Source organism: Mus pahari, chromosome 1 (genome assembly GCF_900095145.1).
Source record: "Mus pahari chromosome 1, PAHARI_EIJ_v1.1, whole genome shotgun sequence".
In the NCBI taxonomy this organism is placed as follows: domain Eukaryota; kingdom Metazoa; phylum Chordata; class Mammalia; order Rodentia; family Muridae; genus Mus; species Mus pahari.
In genome coordinates this window covers 152,047,406-152,066,478 of record NC_034590.1, presented here as the reverse complement: position 1 = coordinate 152,066,478, position 19,073 = coordinate 152,047,406, and the positions used below count along the sequence as shown (strand labels likewise).

At 43.4% G+C, this 19,073-nt stretch overlaps 1 pseudogene; it reads right to left on the bottom strand.

Moving 5' to 3' along the window:
- Positions 1 to 228: 228 nt before the first annotated feature.
- The window catches only part of LOC110329517, a 30,329-nt pseudogene continuing 11,484 nt past the window's right edge, over positions 229 to 19,073 (bottom strand).

The window sequence follows — 19,073 nt, the reverse complement described above, 5'->3', positions numbered from 1 at the left end:
CCTGTCTCGAAAAACCAAAAAACAAACAAACAAACAAACAAAAAATTAGGTTTTAAAAATCAAAGGCTACACAATACCATCTATATTTCATGTCTTCTATACTACAAATAAAGCTTCCTGAGTTTTACTTAAAATATAAAGTTGTGGCCTAGAGCCTCCCGGTGCCCAGAGATGAATTACTAGCAGTAGCTGGCCAACTCAGCCACCATGTGGCCCGAGATCCAGTGCTTAGAGTTGGTCCACCCCAACATCTACTCCATCTACAAGCTGTTGGAGGATGTGGAGGAGCCGATGCTGCAGAAGCAGATCCAGGGGCATGTGAAGCGTGGCTGTGATCAAGGCACCCATTGCAGGATGCTCTGAGGAGCCTGAGAGATCCATGTAATCTCCCAGGGGAGACTCAACAGTTGAGGAGGAGTCTGTAAAAGCCCACAGTAAATCTGGAACAACTAAAAACAAAACAAAGATAGCAGGTCTATGGAAGATGCTTTTTAAAAGTGGACTCACTGGAAGGAAAGATGGCGAGGTACAGATGCATACTGGGAACAATGGTGAACCCATGGATGTGTCAAGAAGGGTATGGGAGTGATATGGGAGAATGGACAAAGAACAGGGTATTACTGAATAGGACTGAGCCCTTGAGCCAGACTGTACCATTAAGTTGCTACTGCTGCTTACCTTAATGAGGAGAGAACACAAGCCCCTGTGCTGCCCGCAGGCACACAGTTGCAAACACAGCAGTGTTCCTGGAGAGTTTCAAGGACAGGGGGGCATTGAGGTTGGGAGAGGTGTGGATTGAAGCTCACCTCAATCCTGCCCTTGGATGCCCAGTCACAAGATCAAGATCACTCTGACTCTGGGCAACAGCAGATTATCCAAGACAAGTTTCAGTGATGGTCCAGTATTTATGGTGCTTCAGAAATCATGAACATTGAACCAGACCAGTGGCTCATTGCAATGAATATGTACATATAAAGCTGTTTACACACACACACACACACACACACACACACACACACACACACACCGACATTTCCGATGCCACTATCACGGATGAATATGTGGGATAAAGAGGTGGAAGAGAGGGAGGAACAGAACTGTGCATGTGGTGGTGAGAGGCGGAACCAGAGATTTGATGGCGGTGACAGTTGAAGGAGAAAAGCTGCAGTGTGGGGGAGGCATGTCATTGCTGCGTGGGGTTGGCAGGGTGATGTGCAGCACCGTGTGGAGCTCTATCAGGCTGCCCAGCCCCATGATCATCCTAGCTCTGAGCAACACCAGGATGTCTGAGAAGAAAAATGGCTTATTTTCTGGATTGGGCCTCAAAAGACCTCCGTGGTCCATGCTACCCCCAGAGTGGTGATGCCAAGGGTCCTGAAAGCGCTGTTTGACAAAGTTCTGATGCTTGGACAATCTGGACTGACCCTTTACTGCTCTTGATGGATATTCACGGCACACCTTTTGCTATACATTCGTTTCTTACTGCTAAAGGCCTCTCTCAGGAAGGTAGAACTCAGATAACAAAAAGCCAGTGTAAACAAGCATGGAATTAATGAAAGCTCCCTGGAAAACAGTTATGCAGAAAAATTGAGTCTTTCCCTACAACTTATTACTTAAACATCTAGATTAATGAGTGTTGCTAATAAGCATGAGATAGAGGATTTGAGAAGATTTTTTTTGTTTTTGTTCTTTTTTTGGTTTGTTTTTGTTTTTGTTTTGTTTTGTTTTTTTGAGACAGGGTTTCTCTGTGTAGCCCTGGCTGTCCTGGAACTCACTCTGTAGACCAGGCTGGCCTCGAACTCAGAAATCCGCCTGCCTCTGCCTCCCAAGTGCTGGGATTAAAGGTGTGCGCCACCACGGCCAGCGAGAAAAATTATTAAAGAAGAAAAATTTAGAGAAATTCTAGAAGCTGACAAGCTGTAATTGATTTGCTAGGTTTTTAATGTTTAACTTTAGAAACAAGGATCTTGCGTGAATAGGAAGATATTTTGATCATGCAAGCTTTATGACAAGCCTTGGTACCTTCCTGAAGGCAAAAGTAAGCAGTTTTATGTATCCCAATGTTCTTCTGTTCTTTACAGAATCCTAATAAAGACAGGAATCGAATTGAAACAAGTATTCAAGACAGAGACACAGAGAAAGGCATCTTGCCTGCCCTCCTGGACAGAACGTGTCAGACCAGAACTTCACTGATAGACCATCCTTGCTTAAGGAAAGGGGCTGCCCAATATACTAAGAAAAAGGACGGTGATCTTACGGCAATAGAAATATAAAGGAAGGAAAGGAAGTATCAAATAAGGATTAAAATTTGAATCTCCATAGAAGTCAAGTTTAATATAATAGGTACTAAGAAATAACTTTGATCTATTAATGATATGCCAAACTGAAACAAAATCAAATTCAAACAGAGTCATCCTAACACTTCTGTAACTGCAAGGCTTTAGGACACCCATTTAAGAAAATATTGTGTTTAAAGAAAATTTATTTTATCATATTAATTTTTAGTTCTTATAAAATTGCTGTTCGCTAGCTTTTTTCCTCTTTCAATATTCTTATGTAATCAAGGAAGACTTTAGAAGATAATATATTTTGAAAAGCTGAGTAATCAATGAAAAAAATTTCTGAGAAAATGATTTTATGTCTAAATAAAGACTGAAAGAAACGAAAGTTGTCAGAGTAGGAGAAGCCATATTAAGATGTGTGTGCTTCCTCTCTGTCCTTCTGTCCTGTCTCTCACGCAGGGAATGATGTCCCGTGTCTGATCCTTCCTTTCCTTCGCTGCTCTTAATCCACCCTTCTCCAGACCCTGCCCTCAGCCGAGGCTGGTCCCCAGCACCAGAGGCCATGTTGCTATCTGTGGTCTGTTCTACATCCAGGGGATGTGCCGGTTTCCATGGTCCATGCTGCCACCCTAGGCTGTGTTGACGCCAGAGGTCTTTGTGGATGTCCACAGTCTGTGCTACTGCTGGAGGTTCATGCTGTCATCAAGGGCCATGTTGTCTGTGATCTGCACTGCTGACAGAGGCCAGGTTGAGGGCCACGGTCTATGTTGCATCTGGAGGCCATTTCTGAAGGCTATGTGGATGCCCTTGGTCTTTGCTGCCACCTGAAGCCATGCTGATGTCTTCTGTCACTGAGAGTCATATTGATGTCTGTGGCCTGTGCTGCTGTTGAGAACCATGACCATGACCACTGTCCTTACTGACAGTGGAGACCATGCTGAGGTCCCTGGTCTATGATGTCACCAGAAACCATGTGGAAGTCCAGGATCACTACTGCCATTGACTATAGAGGGCAAGGAAGCTATCAATGACTGCTGCAGACTTGTAGTTAAGAATGAAAGACACAGAAGGCTTTTGTGACACACACACCTCCCAAAAGAAACAAGTTAGACAGGAAGCCATTGAAGAGAACTCTTAAGATTTGAAAGGGTTGCTAAAGTGTAGCCCTTCACAATTGATGGTTTCGGAGGGGGGGGGCACAACTCGAGTTTTCTTTCAAGGGCTGGCTACTGCGAGTTGACCATGTTCCAGTGAGTATATGGACAACACAAAATGGTCTTGGTGTTTTCTTCTTTTTTTCTGCGAGGAGGTCGCAAGGGTCGGGGTGGACTTGGGAGGACTGAGAAGTGAGTACGATCGGGATACGTTATATGGAATTCCCAAATAATCAATAAAAATATCATGGTGGATAATATATGTGTATATAGAGACATTTTTTTATTTTAGTCATTAATAGTTTTCCTACATTCAAAATTTTATAAAGAGAAAAAGTAAGGCAAAAGGGAATCACCAAGTAAAAGAAGATCCAGGGAGGGTTGTGCATGCCTGTAATCCCAGCATGTGGGAGGTGGAGGCAGAAGGACCAGGAGTTCAAGGCCGACCTTAGCCATGGAGAAAGTTCAAAGCTAGCCTGGACTACATGAGACTCTGTCTCACAAGTAAATAAATAGTTTCAAAATGAAAGCAGACAGGGACCAGAAATAGTGGGGATGGGGTCAGGATGGAGAGGAAAATGAGGCAAATAAGGACAAGGGAGACTGATCTGAGTGTATGAAAAGGGTCCGTGGCACCCATTACTTTATATATGAAGCTCTGTATATGTGTGTATGTATATATGTAATATATATAAGTGTGTGTGTGTGTATATATATATATATATATATATATATATATATTTCAAGTGTAAAGTTAAAAAATAAGGACAAGAGGGCTGGTAAGATGGCTCAGTGGGTAAAAGCACTGACTGCTCTTCTGAAAGTCCTGAGTTCAAATCCCAGCAACCACATGGTGGCTCACAACCACCTGTAATGAGATCTGATGCCCTCTTCTGGCATGTCTGAAGACAGCTACAGTGTACTTATTTATAATAATAAATAAATCTTTGGGCCTGAGCAAGCCAGGCCGACCGAAGGGAGTGGGGTTGGCTGGAGCAAGCAGAGGTCCTAAATTCAACTCCCAACAACCACATGAAGGCTCACAACCATTTTGTACAGCTACAGTGTACTCATGTACACAAAATAAATAAATAAATCTTAAAAACAAAACAATAAGGACAAGAACCACAAGGTTAATATACTTTCCTTCTATAAGTTGCCTTGATCACATGGTTATTAGGAACCTCCTACTACCCCAGGGCTCACCAACTTCTGTCTCCTTCTCCCAGAAGTTCTGTAACTTTCTGACCTTCTACCTCACCTCCTCCACACTTTTTGCACACCTATTGCTCTAGGGCACTTTGCAATTTCAGCAATAAGCCAGGGTCATGCTTGGAGCCCATAACTATCAACATTTTCTCAGAGTAACCTGTGACTCGTGCCTATGCTGTCCTTTCTTCTCAACCCAATTTCCTTTCAATCCTCTCCAGTTTTCTACTGCTACTGGACCTGAAGTTCTATAAGGATGCCTTAACCAGGAACTCTCAACACTTCATTTGGGAGTTCGTACCCTTCTCAGAAGTCCCTCCACATCTTTATTAATTCATTAAAGTGGTTTCACTGAATGTAAGTCTAGTCACAGCAGTACCACAGATGACAAATGAAGCAGATCTGGCAGCTTGGGGGAGAAGGGCTATGCTGTACTAAGAATAATGAGTTGTCACACAAGATATGCATTATAGACAAAGTAATTGCTTTGTTTCCAAGAAGGGCAAAGTCAGCCAGAGCAGTGTTGGAGTAATGTCTTTGTACACTGTGTGAAGATGAGTCTGTCTTTCCTTGCCTGCCTAAAGCACCTTCTGACTGGTTAAAATAAAAAGCCTGTGGCCCATAGCAAAAGACAGGATAGTAATGTGGAACCTCCAGGAAAGAGAGGACTCTGGCCATGAGTCTCAGGGAAAGTCCAACGTATAAAACGGAGAGGAGGTAACTGACTACATGGCAGAACTTAGATTAGTACAAATGGGATAATAAGATATGAGCTAGTTACAAACAAGTCTAGCTAAGGCCTAGGCATTCATTAATAAATATAAGCTTCCGTGTCAGTACTGGGGTTCTTGGGTGGACATAGAAAAGGCCTAAATGGTTACAGAGCAGCTCTTCTCTAACAGCAGCCACCCTGAGGAAAACCCAAAGGCTCTCCCTTAGTGCTTCGTCTGACATCATGGTCGTGACTGCTCTACAGTCATTGCTGCCCTAACGCATGTCACCTCCAAGCATTGGATAAGCTCACAGTGCCCTCCTAGTTTAGTGTTTGAAGTGCACCTCTGTGGGATAAGCGAGACCTCAGGCTGCTTAGCCTCATCTTCCTAACTAAAAGAATGCAGAGTCATACTACATAAAGATCCCACTGCCCCTTTTTGTCCTGAAGCTGTGTACTCTCCAGTTAGCAACTGTGTTGCCATGACTACAGGGCCCTGAGGAACCAAGGAGAGGAAGAAAGAGGTTCCCAGAATCTAACAGCATGGAGGTAAAAGCGTCTCACAATAGCTGTGGCTTCTGCATTGCGGTAGGCTTCTCAGCAGCCAATCTTGAGGCTTCAATTTAAGAAATTTTGATTATCAGTCTCAGGAGGTACTAGAAAAAACGTGTGGGCAAACGCTCTGGGGAGGAAGGCCAATACAGAAGCAAACTGCTGAGTGTAGCTGAGGTTGCTGTGACAAGGACCGCTGGGGGAGTTTGTAGAACCAGGTTACTGGTATTCCAACCTAGAGAAGTGCAGCCTCTTACCTGCCAATTCACTTAAACCATTACTAACCGAACTTTCTCTGGATTGTCCCTGCAGTGCCTCTGGCCTGCATGGGCTCAGCATGTTTTTGTGGCTAGGAAGAACCCTTGGGAGGAAAAGTAGATTCGAAAGGAGTTACTGCCATGCACAAGCAACAGTGAGGGTGGGTATGTGGGGGAGGGAGCCACAAGGTCAACTGGACCTTTGGGTAGAGTAGCACCAGTGTGTCTCAGGAGCTGAAGAGTGGGTGCCTGAACCCACTCTCTCCCTCACCTTGACTGCAGCCCCTTTGATGTACTTCCTCTTTCTGTTTTTGGGGGGTTTTGTTCATTTGTTTGTTTTTTGTTTGTTTTTGTTTTTTCAAGATAGGGTTGCTCTGTGTAGCTCCGGCAGTCCTAGACCCAATTTGTAGACCAAGCTGGCCTTGAACTCTCAGAGATCTGCCTGCCTCTGTCTCTGGGTGCAGGGATTAAGGACATGTATGGCCAAGGCCAGCATCTGATGTCTTTCATCTGGCTCGCCAACTAGGAAACAGAAAAGGTGGAGGGAGACAGAGCGAGCAGAGAACACCCAGGGCTTCTGCATTCTGACATTTCCACATTTCAACATTTAAAACCGCAAACAGCCCTGTGCGGCTACATGGATGTTATGTTTATGTGTTAGCTAAGACCGGTCAACCTGGAAAGGACCTAGGAAGCATCCCTTGGCAGTCTAAGAAACTGAAAGAGAAATTCTACATAGAAATTTGCATTCTAGTTCTAGCTTGGTCCACTTGTTGAATCTTTGGCAGGCAAGTCTGTTTTCTTCCTCTTCTAACGGGGCAGGTCCTGTTGACCTAAGGGAACGACTGTGAGCTGAATCTAGTGACACACGCCTATAATCCCAGCACACAGCTGACTGAGGCAGGAGGGTCAAGGGTTTGACCCTACATAGTAAAACAAAAGAAGGGGGTGGGGGAAGGGCTGTAAGAACTGCCTGCTGCTGCCACCTCTGCAGCAGCTGTGAATACCCAGGGTGCAGTATGCCTGATCTCTTACTGTTTTACAAGGAGCAAATCCGATTTGAAATACACTCAAGAAACATATGGGGGGGGGTGTGTCCCTGCTGTCTCTTCCATTTAGGAAAACATCTGGATAAATATTCACCATCACAGAGCCTTCTCAAAGGGAGAATTTGGTGAAAATTACTTTATTTCCACGAATCTCCCTTCCCCAATAAAAAAGAATCCATATTCTATTTATACCCCACGCAGGGACTATCACTCACAAGACCTGCATTCCATTGTGAATGTCAGGAAACCAGCAGCATAAGAACCCTTCTGATAGATTCACCCACTGTTTTTGTCTTTTACTTCTTTTTTTAAAATTTTTTTTAGATTTATTTATTTATTTTATGTAAGTACATCATAGCTGCCTTCAGACATTCCAGAAGAGGGAGTCACATCTCACTAAGGATGGTTGCAAGCCACCATGTGGTTGCTGGGATTTGAACTCAGGACCTACTGAAGAAGAGCAGTCGGTGCTATTAACCACTGAGCCATCTCTCCAGCCCCGTTTTTAGCTTCTTTACATGGTGGTTTGCCTCAGCCACGACCACCCAGACCAGTTTCTAATAAAGCCATCGGTTGTTTTTCTAGTTGTTTCCTTCTATTTCTTGCAGGGCGATTTGTTTTTCCAACCACTTCCTCATAGGCCTAGACAGTGAGGGCCCAGTGACAGTCCGGTGACAGTCCAGTGACACACCACTAACCATGGTCCTTCCTTGGTCCACTTCTCTTTTAATGGTCACAGCGGAGGCTCCACTAGAGGACCAAGAACTACTCGGCCCAACATCACCTGTGCTTCGACAACCAAAGCCAGTGAACTAGCAAACTTACCATTCTCTCTCCCAGGCGATTTCAATGGTCCTGCTTTCCTCTAAATGGAGAACTAGGGTACACTACACCTCTGCTTAGCTGGCCTGCCCCGCTGTGTTTTTTTTTGTTTTGTTTTATTTTTCCAGAAAGTAGCTTTGGGAAAGGAGAGTGCTTGTAAATGTGCCACCTCTTGGGTAAACAAGCATTTGCCATTCTTTGTCATCCAAGACAAAGTAGAGGAAGGTGGAAAGTTAATGTCATTACAGAGTACAGGAGTTCCAAGGAGGGAATGCAAAGGTGCCATGCTCCCTGCCGCTCCATTGTTTCAAGTCTCCCGCAGTGGGCGGGGTGCAGGAAGACTTAGAATGCCGGGAAGGAAAGGGGCTGCCCTTTTCAATAAAGCGGGTCTACCGGGCTTTGCTGTGGAGCGGCTATCTCCGCTTCAGGCTGCTTCAGACACATTATCACACCATCTTGAGGAAGCAGACACTGGCCTCCTGAACTCTGCCAAGGAGCTAACTGATGGCTGCAGCTCCCGCCTGACAGCCCGGCAAATCCCAGGCTCATTCAGTCAGTAAGTCACACTGCTGGTCAAACAACTTTGAAAAAACCCCTGAGGCTAGGCGGGCCAGGTGTGGATAATCTTAGCATGTGGGAACTGGAGGCAGAAGGGTCAGCATCAGCTACCTAGTGAGTTCCAGGCCAGCGTAGACCATATAAGACCCTGGCTGAAAACCAGACCAAACCAAAAAACAAAAGCAAACTTTCACAGTTTAGGGAGAGTAAGGCAGGGACACTGAGTTTGAACTTGCTTGATATCAGTACTGGGCTACATAGAAAAACCCTTTAAAATGTCTCCAGTTAGGGGGAGCTAAGTCATTTTCCAGAGACAATGTTCAGCATCTACAGCATGTTTTTCTGTAGACTACCAGTAGGAACACAATCTTAAGTGCTACAATTACAATATATGTTTTAAAAGAAAAAAAAAAGATTGAGAATTCAAGCAATAAGAAATAAATTCAGTACTAAACTTTACAAGACTGTTAGTTTTACATTTTCAAACTAGATTCCTCCAAATGAAAAACTAACATAAAGATTTAATGGGGGGGTGGTGGTGGTGGATTGAAGAAACTTATATTTGCACGGAATGTCTAGGTGAATATTCTGGTGTTCGTTCGTATAACAGCCATTTTAAATGTGAAAGTTTCAGGTTGGCACTAGTTTTATCATTGGCCTGCTAGGAATAACCACATAAGTATTAGCATCATTTTTAGCACCTCTATCAAAAATCAACCTGTGGTGGTTGAATATGGTTGGCCTAGGGAGTGGCACTATTAGGAGGTGTGGCCTTGTTGGGGAAGTTTGTCAACCCTCCTCCTAGTTGTCTTCTGTTGGCCTTCAGATGAAGATGTAGAACTCTCAGCTCCTCCTGCACCATGCCTGCCTGGACACTGCCATGCTCCTGCCTTGATGATAATGGACTGAACCTCTGAACCTGTAAGCCAGCCCCAACTAAATGTTGTCCCTTCTAAGAGTTGTCTTCGTCATAGTGTCTCTTCACAGCAATGAAACCCTAAGATAGAAGTTGGTATCAGGGATTGGGGCATTGTGAAAGCAAACTTTCACAGTTTAGGGAGAGGAAGGCATGTGATAGGCATGGTCATGCTTTTGTTTGGAGGACTGTGGATTTGGGGACCTTGTATTTGGGAAGCAGTGGAATGCTTTAAGTGAGGCTTATGGACCATCCTAGTCGGAATGTAGGAGACATTGGTGCGGAAGATGATCTGAACTGCACAGACCTGGCCCTAGAGATTTTAGTGAAGAATGTTAGTGTGTGGCCCAGAGACTGTTTTTGTGATGCTTTGGTGAAGAATATAGCCACTTTTCACCACTGTCCAAAGAGTCTGCCTGAGGCTAAAGAGGAGAGATTTAGATTAGTTGATTTGACAAAGGAAGTCTAAAAACAGCCTGGTACAAATTCTGTTGTGTGATTACTTAAGTCCACTTGCATGAAGAGCGTTTTGATGAAAAGGAGCACACTTTGAAAAGTAAAGTACAAAATGTATAGTTCCAAGAATAAAAGGGCACCAGGAAGTAGAATGGAGTTGAATCCTATGTTCAAGGAGACAAATAGATTAAAGGAGTGGTGACCTGGAGGCAAGATCCCACCCTGCTAAAGTAATTGTTTATGCTTTTGCAGTCAAACAAGGGACTTGGTAATTGTTTGCATTTGGACTTTTAATCTGTAATGAACTACAATCCAGAAACAGAGAGAGCAACTGTGATCCAGATTGTGAGGCTGGGAGACACAGGCTTTGGGTCTGGATCTTGAGGAACAGTGCCCATGAAAAGCTTAGACCCAGGCATGGTGATATACATCTTTAATTCCAGGAGACAGAGACAAGCCGATCCCTGAGTTCAAGGCCAGCCTAGAACAGTGCCAGTTCCAAGTAGAGAAAAGCGTAGGTACAGACAAGGTGATACAAGCCTGTAATCCCAGCATTCAGGAGAAAGAGCCAGGCAGTTTTCTGAGTTCAAGGTCAAGCTACAAAGCAAGTTCCAGGACAGCCAAGCTTAGTGAGTTGAAAAACAGAACGCTGGTAATAGAATAAGCGGGACCATGGTCCAGCTCCTGCAACCAGCAGAACTAGGCAGCCTTGGCCATGTGGCTCTGGCTTTAGAATCAAGAGTAGACTACTGGGACAATTAATGATGTTGGTTAGCTGGAGCTAAGAAATTAGTGGTGATTAAGAAGAGGCCAGTGAGAGCTGGGCGTGGTGGTGCACGCCTTTAATCCCAGCACTCAGGAGGCAGAGGCAGGTGGATTTCTGTAGTCCAGCCTGGTCTACAAAGTGAGTTCCAGGACACCCAGGCCTATACAGAGAAACCCTGTCTCGAAAGAAGAAGAAGAAGAAGAAGAAGAAGAAGAAGAAGAAGAAGAAGAAGAAGAAGAAGAGGAAGAGGAAGAGGAAGAGGAAGAGGAAGAGGANGGAAGAGGAAGAGGAAGAGGAAGAGGAAGAGGAAGAGGAAGAAGAAGAAGAAGAAGAAGAAGAAGAAGAAGAAGAAGAAGAAGAGACCAGCATCACTAAGGTGAAATCTTCTGGAAAGTATTTTCTGAGAGTACAAAGAAGCTGTGTCCTAGAGATAGCCAAGGTTGTACCTCATGCTACAGCTGGACATGTGATGAGTAAGAATCACATGGTACAGGTTTTAAAGGCATGAAGGGGTCATGTGGAGCAGCTGAGGCTCGGCACTGTGAGAGGTCAGGGAAGGTCATAGGTAAAGGTGCAGCCTCCGTTGCAGTTGATGGCCCGGGACTGAACGGGTCATGCAAAGGAGTTGAGGCATGGCACCATAAAGGGAGCTTATGAGAGGCTATTGGTGAAGCCTAGTTGCAGTGAGAAACCTCAGCATGTTAGAGATGCCAGTACCATGGGATGATCACCAGGAAGAGCAGCAGCAGTGAGATGGAGTCAAGTAGATAGATCCTGGAGTGCCTCAGATGGCAGAGCTGGAAATGTGACTCAAGACCTTTGGAGGAGCCAGAAGATCATGTGTGGATCCAGACATTGGAACAAGAGATATAAAGTTGAAGTTGCCTTGGATACCCTAAGATGTTAGAGATGCCAGAACTGTGGTATACTTGCTGAGAAAGGCTGCTAACAGGGAATAGAACCAGCCCAAGAGAAAGAAGTGTTGCAGTCAACAAAGCATAAAGGAGTTGGAGATCTGAAGAACATTTGACACCAGACATGGAGTTTGGAGTTTCCCCAGCTGGTTTTTGGTCTTACTTTTCCTCACTATGTCATTTTGGAATGGCAGTGTATATCCTGTGATTTTGCAGGTCTATGATTTGCTTTTTTAACTGATTTTATAGGGGATTAAAGAGATTAGATGAGACTTTGAACTTTGGACTTTTAAACATTGTTGAGACTATGATAGAGGATAGGGACTTTTGAAGTTAGACTAAATGTACTTTGGATTATGCTATGTTTAGGTGTGGCCCCCATAGACTCATGTGTTTAAATAAGCCTACGGGGGCCAGGAAGTGGAATGTGGTGGTTTGAATATGCTTGGCCCAGAGAGTGGCATTATTAGGAAGATGTGGCCTTGTTGGAGAAAGTGTGTCATATATTTCGTGCATCTTTGCACATGTGCATGCAAATGCCCATGGTGTCCAGAAGAGGGCATTAGATTCCCTGGAGCTGGAATTATAGGTGCTCTTGAACTTCTGGAAGTGGGAGGTGGGACTCAAACTTTGATCTTCTGCAAGGTATTTTGTTTGTTTGCTTGCTTGCTTGTTTGTTGAGATAGTCTCACCTAGTACTTGCTATATAGACCAGGCTGGTCTTGAACTAACAGAGATCCACCTGCCTCTGCTAGGATTAAAATTGTGTGCCACCATGGCCAACTATATCTAACACTTTTTAAACTGTAGAGGGATGCCTTTACTTCACATTTGGTTGTAATTTTCCATGAGATAAGTTATGTCAACAGATATTGAGAGCAGAAAGCAGGGAGTTAGACATGAGGTAACCAAGGAGAATGCAGCTGTGCCTCCTGATGAGCAGATGCCCCTGTGGTTAATCATCCTTGAAGCTGCAGGTGGATTCTTCCCACTAAGCCAGCAAAGCCTTGGCAAACTGCCCCAATGTCCATGCATGAACAGTAATAAAGGTCTGCACCCTCTAAGCACCAGGCTTCATTACAATACTATTTGCGCTGTGGTTTTGAGCCTCTTTTGTGAACATTTCACAAGGATCAAGGGGGAAAACACCTGAAAAGGAGATTCAATCCACTAGTAAAAGGTCATCTTACGTCCATGAATATGCCATCCACCTCAAGAATATTTATAAAATCTTAAAAATACATCATGTAGAACTGATTGAGCTACCATCCCTTCCTCAGGTCATCCCTGTCCTGTGTGTGTGTGTGTGTATGTGTGTGTGTGTTTCCTGGAGTGCTTTCCTTCCCCTTGCCTTGCCAAATAAACAAGCCGTGTCTCTTCTTTCCTGCAGAAGAATAGAACAGAAGGGAAACCTTCACCTAGTAGTAATAACACTTGTGGAGTGAAATAAGAGAAGGCATGTACTTGAAAGAATTATAAATATTTATAATAGTGCGGATTATAAGCATCGCCTTTGCCAATAAACAGGAGATAGGAGTTAGTGTAATCACACTCTCCCACTAAGCTCTGATACTAGCAAGTAAATGGATGGGTGAGGATCCTTTCCATGAATAAAGTGAGTAATGATTCAAATACTCTAGATTTTTTTAAAAACTGAATGCATATAAATTATCTGCAGGGCATTCTTACCCAGCTTCCAAGTACAAGTAAGGACCTGGGAGTCATTGCCAGACTAGATCTGCCTGCCTCTCTCAGTCACCAAGAAGATGTTTTTTCTGGGTGCAAATATGATTGAAACCCTCTGCTCTATTGACCATCCATCCAGGTTTGTTAAGACAGGCCTGCTCTTGATTAAACAAATATCTCCTCGTCTTCAAATAAACATAAAAACTCCACATACCCAAACCATGAACAATTCTGAAGGTCAGGAAATGCTATGAATAGCACATGTGAGCCCATTTCCAAATGTTAGAGCTCAATGTCTTAGCAAATAAATCTCAGAAATTGCCTAGAGTGCTCATATGTATCACCACATAGTACAAACAGGATCTTTATCAATTTCTGAACCTGTGCTGGAGCATAATTTACTGCAGAAAACACTGCTAATAAACTTCACAGTTTTGGGGGCTTGGAAAAGCACAGTGTTTCAGCGCACACACTCCTGAAGAGCTGAGCTTGGCTCTTGACACCCAAGCTCACAGCTGCCTGGAATTCCAGTTTTAGGGGACCCACCCAACACCCATTCATACCTCCGCTGGCAGCGACATTCCTTTGGACAAACCAACACAGATACAAACAGATATACACAAAATTCAGTGAAAATAAAATCAAGAGAGAGAGAGAAGAAGAAGAAGAGGAGGAGGAGGAGGAAGAAGAAGAAGAAAGAGGAGGAAGCACAGGAGGCAGGGCAAAGGGAGGAGCACTATGTTCTGGGAAGCATCTAGATCATAAGTTGTCGACTGGAGCTACAAGTGAGCCGTTGCCTGAACAGACCTGTGTCGACAGAGAATAGTGCCAATTTTAGCCTGGGAGAGGGAAGACTGCTCAAGATCTGAACCTTAGGGATGCTTATAAATTAGACACCCACAGTGAAGAATCTATTGAAAACCATCCATATGTAAAGGATACTTCCATAAGACAGCACCTCTAACTATGAATACAGAGACCCAACAACTGAATGAATACTAAGTGAGGTCAATCTCAAGAAAACCACACCAAGATATGGCAAGAGCCATGCTTTTAAAATTTAAAGACAAGTTTGGTATGGTGGCACACATCTATAATCTGTCACTCAGGTAGCAGAGGCAGGCAGATCTCTGTTCAAGGCCAGCCTGATCTGATCTCCATAGTGAGTTCTCCAGGACAACACAACTGGGGCTATGTAGAGAGACTTCATCTCAAAAAAAAAAAAAAAAAAAAAAACAAGACAAAGATAATGTGTAACTGCAAAGCAAAGCAAAGCAAAGTGGTATTACAACAATTTGTTCTCAGAGCAGAGGTCGACTATTCAAAGAAAAGAACTCAAAATACGGAAGGAACCCTGTGAGAAACGAGGGGGAAGGAAGACATCACCAGACTGAGGAATGGCTGACTCTGTCATCACCGCCTGATCTGAAAGCAGAGCTATGGGATCTTGCTAAACAGACAAGGAACTTGACAGTTTGGGAAGAAGCATCCGGATAAAGGGACCAGAGCCAAAAATTCAAGGGAGAACGGGGGCTTTTATGTTTCCTCTTGAGCTTCTTAAATTCTGTTTGCAGAATGAAGAAAAAAACAACACTTTGCTATCATGCCCTAAATGTATGTAGAGGGCATATTTAAAGAAAATTACAGAGAGAACAAAGGTTCCAACTATCAGATATATTTCCGGACCCTAAAAATCAGACAAAAGATGGTACGTTGGAGGGTATTTGTTTCTGAATATCTGCCAAAACTTTAGGTAAAGACAATGGGAATTGTGACCTGTTTTCCTGGATATTTTTTATTTCCTCTCCCAGCTCCAACACACAATCTTGGCAAAAAAGAAGTTCTGCCAGTGCAGGGCTGGCTATGGAAACCAGCAGCTTTCTGCCCAGAGAAGGCTGACTCACACCGAGTGGGAGGTGGAAGCCAGGCTTGTCAGGCAAAGTAGCACACTCGCTGGGCCTAAAAGAGGGGGACCTGCAGTTCTGTGGTACCAGTGGGGTCTAGAGATGGACCATCCAGACAGTTACTGGCGGCTCTGCATTGAGTCTCTGCTAGAGATTCAAAAGGAGCCTTACAAAAGTGGAAGCCAGAGCTGAGGGCTGAAAACCAGCTATACTCATGGAGATTTATAGACAGAAAATGAAAGCCATATGGGTTCAGGGAATTTTTTTTCCTACATAAAAAATTGGTTGATGTCTTTGTTTTCTGTTACTATAACAGAATACATGAGACTGCTCAATTTATAAAGAAAGAACATTTTGCTCATGGCTCTGGAGGCAGAGAAACTCAAGAGTCAGTAGGTAGCCACAACAGTTGATGCTTCGTGCTACATCATTTTCCACAGAATAGGGGGACATGTGAGTGTGGCAACCCTGCCATGTGAAAGAGAAGAGGGGGGTCAAAGATTCATGGCATTTTATAACAATATGCTAATATGAAAACTAATCCACTTCCAAGGACAGAGCCGGGTTTGGAAGAAAGAAATTAATCCCTCTTAAGACAGACCCAACACCATTCTCTACACTGGCAACTAAATTTCAAATGTTGCATGGATAAATACACACCCCTCATCCAAGGACAGGAAGCATGGGGTAACTTGTAGGAAGCCAGACCAAAGCATAAGGACAACAGCATGAGAAAGACACCAGCGGGGAGATGCCACCAAGTCAGAGGCCACAGGCATGAGAAAGAGACCTGCGGGGAGATGCCACCAAGTCAGAGGCCACAGGCATGAGAAAGAGACCTGCGGGGAGATGCCACCAAGTCAGAGGCCACAGGCAAGCTGCTAGAAAAAGAGATTTGATTTAAAAAAAAAAAAAAAAAAAAACTTAAAAATCTAAAATAAATAAATAAGTGAAGAAATTTCACTCATCAAGCATCAGTGAACCACAGTAAGACAAAAACAAAAATAAAAACAAAGAAGATTATCCTGTAAGTAATTACATTGTTGGGGAGAAATGCAGAGGAGTTGGAAGATACAGACATTATGATCATTCACAGCAAGACCCAGCTTGTGTGCGAGGGCTTAACTTTCCTCTAAGTCCCACAGGGTTGATATCTCACACACACACACACACACACACACACACACACACACACACACACTATGGATTGCTTTCTTGAAAAGGAGCCAGAGGCAAAGGGTGCACTATTTTGAGCAAACAGCAGAGCCAACTTCCTCTTTTCTCCTTAGGAAGCCTCCCAGTGATAGGCTTGGACCAACTCAACTGACTAAGCTACCAGCTTCAGGACTAGTTTGGTGTCAGAAGATGGATAGACCCTGCAGTGTAGCAAACTTAGCAAGGGACCCTGAGGACCGCCTCTGCAAACACCAAAGCAAGAGGAGAAAATACAATAGTAGTGGAGAAAATGGGTTCTATTCTATTACTAGCAAGTCGGCATCTACCTGTTTACATCAATTAAACATGTACCTTATAAACTCTCGAGCGGCTACCAAGCACCAAGACACTTTAAACCTATTTACAGGGAGTAGGAGGGATGGCTGGGCGGGTAAGAGCACTGCTCTGGCAGACGACTTGAGTTTAGTTCCCAGCACCCACATCTGGTCACTCACCACTGTCTGTAACTCCAGTTATTCTTGCTGCCTTCTGGCCTCCAAGGGCACCTGCACTTGTGCACACACACCCACAAACACATACACATACACACATATACATATACAGACATATACATATACACACATATACATATACACACATACATATACACACATATGCACACATATACATATACACACATATACAAGAACAGAAACAAGTTGCCTTTACCATGAGTTCCCACCATGGTGTATACCTCACCACAGGGCCAAAGGTAACAGTCAACCGACTCACTGAGGCCCCCACAGCTTTATTTTGGGTGGGTTTGTGTTTTTGTAATTTTTATTTTTTAACAACACAAAACTTATTAATGCAGACTGAATGGAAAGGATATCCAACTATGTATTGTCAAAAAAAACAGATTATAGGTTAAATTGCACAAATATATAAATGAGAGCCATATAGAGGTTGGAATGCCTATTTGAAGATAAGACAACATAGATTTTGTGACTAGGAAGATTGATATTAATAGATACTAACAAGTAAAGAACATAATGCTAAAATACATTTGGAAAATATAACAATTATGAACAATCAATACTTAACAGAGACACAAAATACAGAAAGCAAAGATTTACAAAACTGAAGAGAGGGACTGGCAAGATGATGTGAGTGTGTGCCCTGCTCTTGCAGGGGCATTGAGTGGGGTTCTCAGCACTCATAGAGACTTCAACTGCTTGTGACTCCAGCTCCCAGGCATCAGACACCCTCCTCTGTCCTCTTCAGATACACACACATAGCATATACTCACATAGGCACCCATATGTACAGATAAATAAAAGTAAAATCTAAAGCAAAACAATATCAACAGAGCTCAAGAGAACTAGAAAAGGGATATGAATCACTTACTTAAAAGGACCTTTGCTTAAATAATGTGCACACACACACACACACACACACACACACACACACAGATTCCTTTAAAGTTCAGGGAGAAATCAGAGGGCATAAAAAGCATCTTAGGCTGATGTTGGGGTGCACACCTTGATCCCAGCACTCGGGAGGCAGAAGCAGGTGCATTTCTGAGTTTGAGGCCAGCCTGGTCTACAGAGTGAGTTCCACAACCGCCAGGGCTACACAGAGAAACCCTGTCTCAAAAACCACAACTACAACAACAAAAGTATCCCTGAATAAACATTTTTTTAAAACTTCAAGATTTATTTATTTATTGTAATGTGTGGGGGTGCTCTGTCTGCATGTATGTCTGTACACCATATGCTTGTCTTGTGTCTATGGTGCTCAGTGGTGGTCAGAAGAGGGTGTTAGATCCCTTGGAACTGAGTTATAAGTGGTTGTGAGCCAACATGTGGACACTGGAAATCAAATTTAGGTCCTCTGAAAGAACAAGTGTTCTTAACATCTGGTGCATCTCTCCAGCCAGTGTATAAACCTTTGGTTTAAATTATCTAATGCACATAATTTTATACTGACATAATTTTAACACTGATACAGACATAAAAGCTAAGCTAGCAGATGCTGGGGGGGGGGTACAGTGACATAAATGGCTCCTGTCATCTCTGTCCCTTCTTCACAGGAACCCGCCTCAAAATAAGTTGAGAAAATATTCTGTCTTTCTTTGTTTCAAAATTAGTTATGTTATATGATTCTTTTTTACAGGTTAAAATAAGAGAGTAAACCAAAATTTTCTCTCTAACACAACTTACATCAGTGTTGTTATTTCTAAAACAGAAAATTTAATGATTCTGGTCATCTCTTTCCTTCATTCTTTGGTGACTCGGGCCCAAGACTTGCTAAAACACAAGATGGAACTCAAAATGTCACATTCTTAGAATGAGTAAGAAAGTGGAGCTAAAAGTGCACTGTTGGGCTGTTACTGTTTTGTTTTTACTTAACTTTTAGCATGTTTTAACTGTACAAATGCCAGGTTCCCTATGATGTTTACATAGATGCATATAACAGACCGTGATCATAACTGTCCCACCCAACCCCCTTTCTTTCCCACCTTTCCTCTTCTTCCAACCCTTTCCCCAAATCTAGGTCACACCTATGAGAGAAAACATAACATTTGGCTCTCAGAAACTAGCTAATTTTTATTTGGGAATCAATATCAATGGAAATAAAGAAAAAATTGGACTTCTTCCTTACCAATTTGTATCCCCTTG